Source organism: Emydura macquarii, unplaced genomic scaffold (assembly GCF_026122565.2).
Source record: "Emydura macquarii macquarii isolate MOO-44397 ecotype Brisbane River unplaced genomic scaffold, CSIRO-AGI_Emac_v2 contig_3245, whole genome shotgun sequence".
NCBI classification, from domain to species: domain Eukaryota; kingdom Metazoa; phylum Chordata; order Testudines; family Chelidae; genus Emydura; species Emydura macquarii.
In genome coordinates, this window is record NW_027133382.1 from 41,509 (window position 1) to 53,220 (window position 11,712).

Consider the following 11,712-nt stretch of genomic DNA (forward strand, 5'->3'; position numbering starts at 1 on the left):
GCTCTGCTGCAGGGAGTTCACAGTTCTCAGCCTCAGCTGTCTGGCTCTGAGGAGCAAACCCAGCAGTTTTCCACTTCTGTCCCCCCCTCCGCCCCCATTCCCCTGCTGACTGTATCTCACATCACTGCAGGAAGCAGGCAGTAACTTCATTCCCTGTTTTGGGCCTGGTCTACACTGACAATGGAGGTTGACGTAAGTCGACCCCCTAAAGTCTGTGTCTTCACGGGCACCTCAGTTCCACCAACCTAAATCGAGGTAACATTCAACTTAATAAAACCACCTCCACAAGTGGCGTAGCGTTGAAGTCGAATTCTATGGGTCGAATGAGCGTCAGTGTAGGCAGAGCGCAACGTAAATCGATGTCATTGGCCTCCGGGAGGTATCCCATAATGCTCTATTGTGACTGCTCTGGACATTCGCATTCTGCTGCACCATGGCCACGTAAACAGGAAATAGCTCCTCCCCTCAAGCCCCGGGGAAATTTTGAATTCCCATTTCCTGTTTGGTCAGCATGGAGAGAGCTTTGTAGATGAACTGCTGATAGTGACTGCATGCCCCAAACGCGCTCCAGCATGGAGTTGCCCTGAGGTCTTGGATTTCATCAGCCTGTGGGGCGAAGAGTCTGTTCTGGCTCAGCTCCAAGCCAGTAAAAGAAATCAGGATATCTATGAGAAGATATTGCGTGGTATGGCAGAGAAGGGGCATAACAGGGACGGGCAGCAGTGCCGCCTTAAAATCAAAGAGCTGAGGCAGGCATATCAGAAAACTAGGGAGGTGAAGAGTCGTTCTGGCTCATCACTGAGGAAGTGTCACTTTTATGAGGAGTTGTGTGTGATTCTCGGCAGTGACCCCACCACTGTGCCACCACGCAGCATTGGTACCTCCAAAGAATCCCAGTCCAGGATGAATGAGGAGGACTCTGTGGATGAAGAGGCGGATGAGGAGAATAGGGGGTAGTGGATATCCATGGCTATCTCGAGGAAACTTTCATGTAGGTACTCTGCAATCCTTTGCAGAAGGTTTCTGGGGAGGGCAGCCTCATTTCTTCCACCACAGTAGGAATCTTTATCCCACCACTCTGTTATTAAATGAGCAGGCATCATCACGGAACACAGCATAAAGGCCAGGTCTGTACACTGAGGCTTGCAGCAAATCTTCACTTTCCCCCTGCGTTACCCTCAGGAAACTAATACCACACATGGTCACCTAGGGAAGATGGTGCAAGTTTACAGTACCTGACCAATATAGTCACTGCGTCTTATTCCCCTGGCATGGATAATGTCCCTGGGCCCCTACACAGACAATTCCTAATCATGGTATTGTTGGCATGGGCATTATGGGTCTGGGAACTGGCTGCCCTATGTTTTCTGCTGCTACACTTCACCCACAGCCTCCTTTTATCCATTCTGACCACCTCCTCCAAAACTGGCATTTGGGATGGTAAAGGGCAGTCGAAGGATCCTTCTCTTTGGTTAACTGTGGATTGGGGAATTTAGTGCTACTGAGATCTCACTAAAATGGATGCAAGGGCCCCTTACTTACCATGTGTGGAATGCCACTCCGACCCGTGCGATACGTAGAGTGGAATGCAGGTTTGGCTTTGCCTTGTGAATATGAAAGGGAGTTTTTACACTATAACATTTCTTTTTCTCCATGGGGTCAGCTAACAATGGCAATTTTGTGCTTTGCTTGCCTTACAGCAGACACCTTGGCCTTCACCCCATCTTGTACTCCCGCCGAGTGCCTTTCCCCAGATTAGGAAGCAGGGGAAAAAAACCTCAGGATGACATGTTCCACGAAATAATGAACACCTCCACAGCTGCTGACACCCAGCTCAGAGCCTGGAGGATGTCCTTGTCAGATAAACTAGACATGGCCATGGAACATAGAAAATCGGCGCAGGAGCGTGCAACGCAACAGGAGATATTGCATATTATGAGGGATCGGTCTGGAATGCTGAGGTGTCTGGCAGAGCTCCAGGAAGAGCAGCGGCACGACAGACTCCCTCTGCAGCCCCTCCAAAACGCTCAACCAACAACCAGTTTCGTACCAGCCCCCACCCCCAAGTGCTCTAGGAGGAGGTTGAGCAGGGTGTAGTACGTGCTCCACTCCACGTTGGGGAGGCGAAAAGAGGTGATGGCCCCTTTAAGAACTGCACACAACCCCAGCTGTTTGCACAGTCACACTTCCCTCTGGATGGCCAAGCAGCCTGATGACAATGTTAACTTATCTTCCTTCCCGCCCCCCCCCCACCGAAACAGGTCACCAAAAGAACTGCACTGCTTTAAAAACATCTGTCTTTATTCATTGACAGCTTGGGGATTGTTGGCTGGGAAAGAAGGGGGCCGATGGTGCGAGGGTGGGGGTGGGAAAGGAAGGCACAGCACTGACAGAGACATACCTTACTGCGGTTCATTCCAAAAATGGGTTTTCAATGCTTTCCTGAGGCACAGCACTCCGTGTTTGGCTCTCACTGTAGCGCCGGTGTCTGTCATGAAGATGAACCAGGAGGCGGTGTAGAGGGGAGTCCTTCAAGCTCTCAGATACTCAGATGACTGAAGCTAGAAACACCCATATTTTATTCCCAGTGGCTATGTGTTCTGTGTACTCTAAGTGTAAGTGATGTAATTTGGGGAAAGAAAAATCTGCTTTTTTTCACACAAAGTAGGTTTTCAACTTCCAATATAAGTGGGCTGGGGACAGCTCCACGCAAAGTTCATGGAAAGTGGTCTTTTGCATCCAAACGTTCTGCAGCCACTGCTCATCATCCCACACTTTCATGACGATCCCACCAGTCTGTGTATGTTTCCTAGAACCAGAACCTGCGCTCCATTGCCTGAAGATGTTGCGTGACAGCCTGCAGCAAACGGGAATTGTTTCTCTCTATGGCTTGCAGCAGGGTGGCCTCAGTAACATCGCAATTTTCCGTGCTGCGGCTCCTGTCTCGCCCTTGAAAATTTTGCAGGATAAGTCGAGAGGTATTCGTGACACTCACAATGATAGTGCACAGCTGAGTGGGCTCCATGTCTCTCCAGCAACATGTACGAGCGGCAGAGAAAAACAAAGTGAAAAAATGCTTGCTGCTTGTTTGGTACAAAAAGGGAGGAGGAAGGAGCAGATTGCATCATGGGAGGATGACAACCTTCCCAAAAGGCTCTGCATCTAGTTGCATTGTGGGATAGCTACCCACGGTGCACTGCTTTGATTGTCAACCCAAGTGCGGCTACTGGGGATGCAATGAGCGTGGTGTGATCATGCTCCTGCGACTTCTAAAATTTGGCAGATGAAAGTTGCTTTAAAATAAATCAACTTCACTATACAGTGTAGACATACCATGAGTCTCTGCCTCTCAGAATGTGAATCTTGCACCCACCATCAGGGTGACAAAGGGTTAGATAAAGGGAAAATAAAATAAGATAAAATAAAATAAAGTGATATTCTGATCATTTTTTTCATGTTGTCTTCAATAAATCTGAGCTACATCCTGTCAAACTAAACTAATATTGCAGCATGTGAGCAAACGGCCTTCACAAAGAAAGAAAAACCCACATTACAAGGTAGGCTATAAAACACTTTCACATTAATAAAGTAAAATCTCAGAGAATCTTTTAAGACTCAAAATCACAAAAATAAATGTACTTGTTTTCTTCTCAAGTGGCTACATCTCCTTTACTTCTTGCCTCATTTTTTGGTTGTATTAGTTACAAAAGTTGTAGCCTCATTATAATAAAAGAGGAAGGGGGGAACCAAAAAAACCTTCTCATCTACAAATGATCTGGACTAGCTTAGAAAACGACTAGAAGTAATTTTACCAATCGATGGAAATAGGGCTATTAAAATCTGAAAAGTCAAACAATACTTTCAGGTTTCCCGAGATTTCCCTGCCTGCTGTCACGTCTGTGACACTTTCTTCTGCAGGCCTCAGAAGACAGATTTAGGGTTATAGAAAATCAAAACTGTAATTCCTAAGCATGGCACCCAAGACACTGGGGTATATGACACTTTGAGAGGTGGAAGGGTAGAATGGGGACAGGCTAAACTCCATTGCTGTTACAAAGGTCACTGTGTCAGGAGCGGAGTGTGATGGAAAGGAGGGAATCCTCAGACTCACCCCACTACCTTCAAATAGCACAGAAGCTAAAACACCCCATTTTACTATCCCTGCTACCATATTTTTTAGCATCTAGTTAATTCTGGTCCACAAGGGAGAAAATCTACAATCAATGGCCTGGAGTAATGTGAGAATCTCTGGCAATGAGACAATCTGGCCCCCAAGGGGGAACTCAGGCACTAGCAATCACTCTGCTAATGGGGGGGATGGAGGGGGAACAGCACAAAGAAGATGCTCAGGGTCGGTTTACACTAGGAAATCTGCTGGAGGGTCACAGAGACGCACTGCCTAATCCCGAGCACATTTCTTACCACAGAGAGAACCTCCAAGGCTGATGTGGTGGAGGCAGAGGTGGGGATCTCTAGGCCTCCCACAAAAGGCCCTGTGGGAATCAGCCCCTCTCAATGGTGATCTCTGAATACAGGGGGGGCAGGGAGAAGGGATAGAGGGGGTGAGAGATCAGAGGCAGCACCTCTCTACCCCTGTGCTCTGCCTCTCCACTTATCCCATGATCGCCACACCCCCGATAGCCCCAGCACCCACCTCCCTCTGCTTCCTAGTTCCAGCAGCCCCAACCATTCAATCCCGTGTCCTCCTCAAACCCAGCCTTCTGGTCCCTAATATTTGATCCCCAGAACCTAGCGCCCTGGGGGATTTGGGGAGGGGAGGAGTTACCAGGCTTCAGAGACATTCTGCTTCCATGGAACAGCTCCAAGAAATTGGGGTAGCGCAGCCCATGGGCTGATGGAAGATGGGGAAAGGGGTCTAGAAGGAAGGTGGGGCCTGGCCCAAGTCTCCTTCTCCTCATCTCCATGGCAGGAGGAACAAGTCTGGGAAGGGAGACAAGGGAACTTGAGCCATGCAGAGGGAGCCGCTGGAAGAGTTTTTCTTTTCCTTCCTCCATCTGTGGCCCATCAGCTCAGCAGCCAGGGCTGCAGCAGGGAGGAGGGGCTGATCGAGGCTTCTCCTCCTCTGCCTGGGGTCACCAATTGAAGCTTCCCCCACATTCAAGGTCTCTCTGTCATGTGTATCACTGACGTGCCAACTCAAAGAGAATCTTTCCCATCAGCCAGGCTATTCCTAGGGTCTCTCAGCTTTGTGGATTCTCAGATGTTTGGTAAGGTACAAGCTCTTAGTGAAGCTTTTCCCACAGTCAGGGCATTTATGGGGTTTGTTGCCTGTGTGGATTTTCTGATGTCTAATAAGGTATGAGCGCAGAACAAAACTTTTCCCACACTCCAAGCATTTATACGGTCTCTCTCCCGTGTGGAGTCTCCCATGTTTAGTGAGGTATGAACTGTCGATAAAACTTTTCCCGCACTCGAGGCATTTATAGGGTCTTTCTCCTGTGTGGATTCGACCATGTTTAATAAGGGATGAACTTTCAATAAAAGTTTTTCCACACTCAAGGCATTTATAGCGTCTGTCTCCTGCGTGCAGTCTCTGATGTGTTATAAGGCGTGACTTCTTACTAAAACTTTTCCCACACTCAAGGCATTGATAGGGTTTCTCTCCTGTGTGCACTCTCTGGTGTATAATAAGGTGTGCCTTTACCGTGAAGCTTTTTCCACAGTCCAAGCATTTATAGGGTCTCTCTCCTGTGTGGCTTCTCTGGTGAATAATAAGTATTGCTCTGTCAATGAAATTTTTCCCACAGTCAAGACATTTATAAGGTTTCTCGCCTGTGTGCGTTCTCTGATGGTGAATAAGGTGTGAGCCCTGACTGAAACTTTTCCCACACTCAAGGCATTTATAAGGTTTCTCACCTGTGTGGATTCTCTGATGGTTAATAAGCTGTGAGCACTGCATGAAACTTTTCCCACAGTCAAAACATTTATAGGGTTTCTCACCTGTGTGCGTTCTCTGATGGTTAATAAGGTGTGAGCCCTGACTGAAACTTTTCCCACACTCAAGGCATTTATAGGGTCTCTCTCCTGTGTGGTTTCTTTCATGGTTAATAAGATCTGAGCTCCATCTGAAAGATTTCCCACAATCTAAGCATTTATGGGGTTTCTCTCCTGTGCGGGTTTTCTCTCCTGTGTGGGTTTTCTGATGTGCATTAAGGGTTGATTTCAAACTGAAACTTTTCTCACAGTCATGGCATTTATAAGGTTTGAAGCCTGTCTTCAGTCTCTGATGTCTAATAAGGTTTGAGTGTTGAATGAAACTTTTCCCACACTCAAGACATGTATATGGTCTCTCTCCTGTGTGGATTCTCCCATGTTTAGTAAGGTATGAACTCTGACTGAAAGTTTTTCCACAATCCAAGCATTTATAGGGTTTCTCTCCTGTGTGGGTTCTCTGATGTAAATTAAGGGCTTCTTTCACTCTGAAACTTTTCCCACACTCGAGGCATTTATAGGGTCTTTCTCCTGTGTGGATTCGCCCATGTTTAGTAAGGGATGAATTGTTTCTAAAACTTTTCCCACACTCCAGGCATTTATATGGTCTCTCTCCTGTGTGCATTATCTGGTGTTTAGTGAGGTATGACTTGTATCTGAAACTTTTCCCACAGTCCAAGCATTTATGGGGTTTCTCTTCATTGTGACTTGTCTGCTGAGCTGTGCTTTCCTTGGGATCCTGGAATCCTCTACCACACTGACTGGATTCATCCAGGTTCTTCCTTGGATAGTTTTCCGGCAGTGTCTCTGACCTGTGTTGATTTCCGCAGGCTTTTTCCTCTTTCAAGCACTGGGAAAAATTCCCTTCAGCTCTTCTAAAAAATATCTCCTGTGGTTCCACTTTCTCAGGACCTTCCTGCTGTTGATTCTCCTGCTTTTTCTCACTCTCTGTCCTATCACCTGCTGGGAGAGAGAGAGAATCCAGACAGGAGTCATTGCCTGTGCCGGGGGAAAGGAGAGAAAGGGGAATAGCAAAGACAGAAAACACAACACAATAACTGTTGCAGAAATTGAATTCTGCCTCCACGTCCCATCCAAACGCTCCCAGGGAAATAAAGTCAGGGAGGAAATTCCTAACAGCTAACAGGATGGGTAGGAAGTCATGACTGATATTTGCCTTGATGATACGACACCTGTTGACTGCAGCCCTGACCCGGGTGAGATGGGGCAGAACTGAGAGTGCTCACTCATGGCATGCTTCAGGAATCCCAGCTTTTTCCTTCACTCGCCAGATGGTTTCTGTGTCAGTTTCCCAGATTCCTCACCTGTGCGGTTGTCTCTCGGGATTTCCCTTTCCTTGGAGGCCTGGAGATCCGGGACCCACGGCTCTTTTCCTCGTTCCAGCCAGGTGATTAGATCAGGTTTGGGAATGGGAAATCCTGCTCAGTGGGTGAAATCAAGCAAGGTCAGAGTGCATGAAGTCTTGGTAGAGCATTTATCACAAGGAACATTCCCTGAGTTTAACCTGAATCTACATGGGATTGTGGGAACTCAGATCCCTTGGGAACAGCAGATGTTTGGGGGGTGTTCTCACACCTGCACTAGGAGATCCTATGACAGGTGCACTGTGGGGGACTTTCTGACACACACACAGCTCCGCCTATTTCTAAGCCTGCAGAACCTAATGTCCTCCTCACGATGGAGCTAGTCCCGAGAAGGAAGGTGAATGGTGAGTGAATGAGAAATAACAGGCAGGACAATACCCCTGCTTCTGGCCCCTTGAAAGCTGCAGAGATGGGGATGAATTAGCTGTACATTAGGTTTCTGACTCCCCTGTTCCCCTGAAGGGTGTATGGAGATGAAAGTGTCTCTCACACAGGAGCTGTGGACTATGTGACCCATTCTCCTCTAATTTAATTGACTAGGAAAGAACCTGACCAGATTCAGACATGCAGACCCCATGGCTTTTAATAATGGAAGCACAGGAATCCCTTACCCAGCGAGGTCACCGTCTCATAATTCTCCTTCATGACATCCTTGTAGAGGGCTTTCTGAGTGGGGTCCAGCAGAGCTCCCTGCCCCTCGGTGAAATACACAGCCACCTCCTCAAAGGTCACCGGCATCTGCAACCACATCAGTTCCCACACTCAGCACTGGCTGATGCAGCCACAATCCTACTATTCACAATGAAGGAAGGCCAGAGAAGCAGAATCCCACCCGCACTCTGCTCAGAGCAGTCAGGAGGCTTCAGAGATGGAGAGAAAGTGAGAGCTCCTCGTCCCTCCCAGCAGATGGAGGAGGGCAGGGTCATCTTCTTTAACACACGCCTACTGGCTGATATGATCAGCCCACAGGCTGACATGAAAAGCGGAGCTTCAAGCAAGGGACAGGGACAGGAATCTCAGGATCTTCTTATTTCATAGCAGCGTCTGGCTAGTGAGTTCAGGCTCCAGCACTGAGAATCCGGTCAGTTTTCCCAGCCCTGCCCATGGGGGTGTTTCCTCTTGCAGAAATGGGGGAACATTCACCTCCTCCCAGTGGGCCTGTTCAGAAAATCAGGCCCAGGTTGAACATGGGCCAGCAGGTTTATCACACCCTGTCCCCTCCCTGCCGCACCCTATGTGTTTCCTGCCCCTGCCCCTCTACAACAACCTTCCCTACCTCCCTTAAAATCCCCTACCTGGGCTGGCTTCACCATGGCCATTTCCTTCCCTGATTCCCGGAAGATGGGACGATCGGGAGCGAAACGTGGACGTGATGCTTCAGCCTGTCAGGGCGATTGGGGAGGTGTCAGAAGGGGCTTTAGTCCATTTCACATCCTGATTCCTCCCAGGTTTTCTCCCTGCAGACAGATGCTCTAGTCCCTGCCACACTGGGAGAACCTCAGTCACTTTATTACAGCACAGACCCGGCCACTCCCAGCAGGACTAAACCCATCGAGGCACTTTTAAACCCTCCCTGGGACGGAATCTCCAAGACAAGTGCTAGAAAAGAGCAGAATCAAAGGAACCACTTTGGGGGAGTCCCCCAACATTATCCCCAAAGGCAGCGCATCCCCCCAGCAGCGCAGTGACTCGGCAGAAGCAGGAACTGGCTTTTCCTCTCCCTGCTCCTTACCTTGTTCCCAGAAAAGTCAATCTGCCCAGGGATGATGCAATGAACGGATCTGGGCAGGTTTGGGCACTGGGAACCCTCTCTCCCTGCTTTTTGCTGCCTGTTTTGATTTCACCATTCCCCTTTCTGCCTCCTTCCCTCTCCCCTCTGCCTGGGGAACTGGCTACTGTCCTGTTCCCATGGGCATTCGCTCCCCAGTGTAAGCCTGGGTGTGGCACTGAAGGCAGCAGTTCTGGGACACACAAACACCCAGGGGACTCCTCCCCCTCCAGTACAAATTCACCAGCTAGTCCCTGAAAGGCGTCCTTTGTGTAGAGTCACTTTCCTGCCCAGCCCAAGCACTTTCCCCCAGGTCTTGCCCATCACCTGGAGGCATCGGGGCTGAGCACAGAGTGGGCTTAGCCCAGGGCTCGACAAATTTGCTTTGTAGCTAGGAGCCAGCCCAGAAATTAAGGAGCCAGACTGTGGGCCCAGCAGCCAGAGCACAGCAGCGGCTCTCCCCTCCTGGCCCTGCCCCTTCCCTCCGCCTCCTCCCACAAGGTGGGCCCAGAGGCAGGGCGCCCTGGCCGGATCGCGGAAGCTGCAGTGCTTCCCCCCGGGCCCCGCCATATGGATGCATTGGCGCCCTGGCCGGAGTGTGGCAGCCGCTCCCCCGGGGACCCAGTCTTTCACTGGGAGAAATATACTAGGCACCAGATTTAAATTCCTAGATGCCATGGCGAGCTGGCGCTCGGGGTTTGTCGATGCCTGACTTAGCCTTTGATGAAGGTCTCTCCCTGGCACAGATCCCTGCTCGGGGAGCAGCAGCTGCTCATTCTGGGCTTCCAGATCACACAAGAGAAGGCAGCAGCCTCTGACCAAGGAAACTGAACTAACTCTAGGGCTTTGTCTACACTAAAAAAATAAGTCAACATGACATATGTCGACTTACAGCCACCACAGTAATTACTGCTCCTCCTCCCACGCTTGGGACTTCTTCTTCTAGAGTGGGTTCTAGCTGCCCAGATTCTCACTCCCTGCCCTCCTCGTGTGAAATTGACAAGGCTCCCCGGCTTCCTCAGGAGGCAGATGGGGTCCAGCCACCTGTTCCCCTGCCGGAGATGGCAGCCTTGTCAATTTTAGCCGTGAAATTGACAAGGCTGCCAGGCTCCCAGAAGCCACCTGTGGATTCTCCTGTCCCATCTCACAGCCAGGAGCTGGGGTCCAGCCACCCACAGCTTTTCCTATCCCAGCTGGGAGCCGGGATCCAGCCGCCCCGGGCTTACAAGAACTGCATTTAGCGGAGCAGTGAAATTGACAAGAATGACAACCACCACCAATGTAAGGGGACGCAGGGTCTACATTGACACTGCATCACCCTAACTAAGATGACAAAAGCCCTACACCTCTCACCGAGGTGGTTTTATTGTGTCAAAAAACAAACAAACAGGGCAGTTTTGTCGGCAGTGGGAGAGGGCAGTTGCAGTGTGTACACCCCCTCTGTTTTGTCAACCAAAGCTGACTTTTGTCAACAAAACTCTCTAGTGTAGACCAGGCATAGGACTCTAATATCATGAGTAGAGAGAGACAGACACCAGCCTCTTCTGCCTTAGCAATAACCCTCTCCCCCCACCTTATGGCTGAGTCTCCCTGGGACAGCTCAGCAGTTGCGGATTTCATTTGGACTCACACCAGATCAGAACCAGTTTGAACTATATTTTTAACTGAACCGGAACCAGACTGAACCCTAATTTTTCTTTTATTCAGTGAACCTGAATCTGAATCGAACTGGGGAAAAAATGGTTACTAGTTAAAATAAAGATCCAGCATTTTTTAAGTTCAATATTTGAGAAAATAAAATAAAACCTACTATGATCTTCCTTTCATTATGAAACAAGACAACAAAACAACACCCAGGCATGTGACTGCTACCAGAATGGTCTGCCCCAGTAGAAGGAGAAGAGAAGGGGGCAGGCCCAAACGGGCAGGGAAGGAGGTGGGAGGGAAGTGGGGTACTCCCTGGTCCCAGATGTAACTCTTCAAGGCCAAGGAAAAAGGCAATGGCTGCTCAACTCTTCTCCCCCCCCCCCGTCCTCACCCCTTTGGGCAGTTCCTCCCTCCAGTTGCCCCACCTGACGCAGGCCCCATGTCCCAAATTCAGTTCCCTACTGAAGCAAGCTGCAGGGCTCATTCCCAGACCACCTCACCCCCGTTTCTGGGGCACTGCCTGGTAACTGTGCAACTGAACCTGAACTAAACTATACCCCAACGGTGCTCCTTGTGACTAGGAGTGACTCTGGTTTGACACTGAATTCTGCACAGAAATCAGACCAGTGCCTTGTTCAGGTCGGCCAACCCAGGAATCAGAGCCCACCAAATAATGAGAGTTTTAAAACAAAAATATTACATTTGGAGCAGGGTGTGTGGGGAGAGGCTGGGTGTGGACATTTACTTTGTTCATTCTCAGCCCTTCAGGAGAAGTCTCCTGCCAACCCCTATTCCCAGGGCAGAGGTCCCCAAACTGTGGAGCACCACTGCCCCAGGGGGAATGGAGGAAGTGCCATTCAGCCCCGTTCTGCCCCCATCTCTGCCCCGACCCGAGCCGCAGCCCCAGCCCCGCTTCTGGGCTGTAGCTGTGGCCCTGGCCCCATGTCCCCCAGAGCCTGC

General features: G+C 49.8%; 1 pseudogene; it reads right to left on the bottom strand.

Annotated features, from left to right (window-relative positions):
• Nucleotides 1-2,302: 2,302 nt before the first annotated feature.
• The window catches only part of LOC137142725 (zinc finger protein 208-like), a 34,881-nt pseudogene continuing 25,471 nt past the window's right edge, over nucleotides 2,303-11,712 (bottom strand).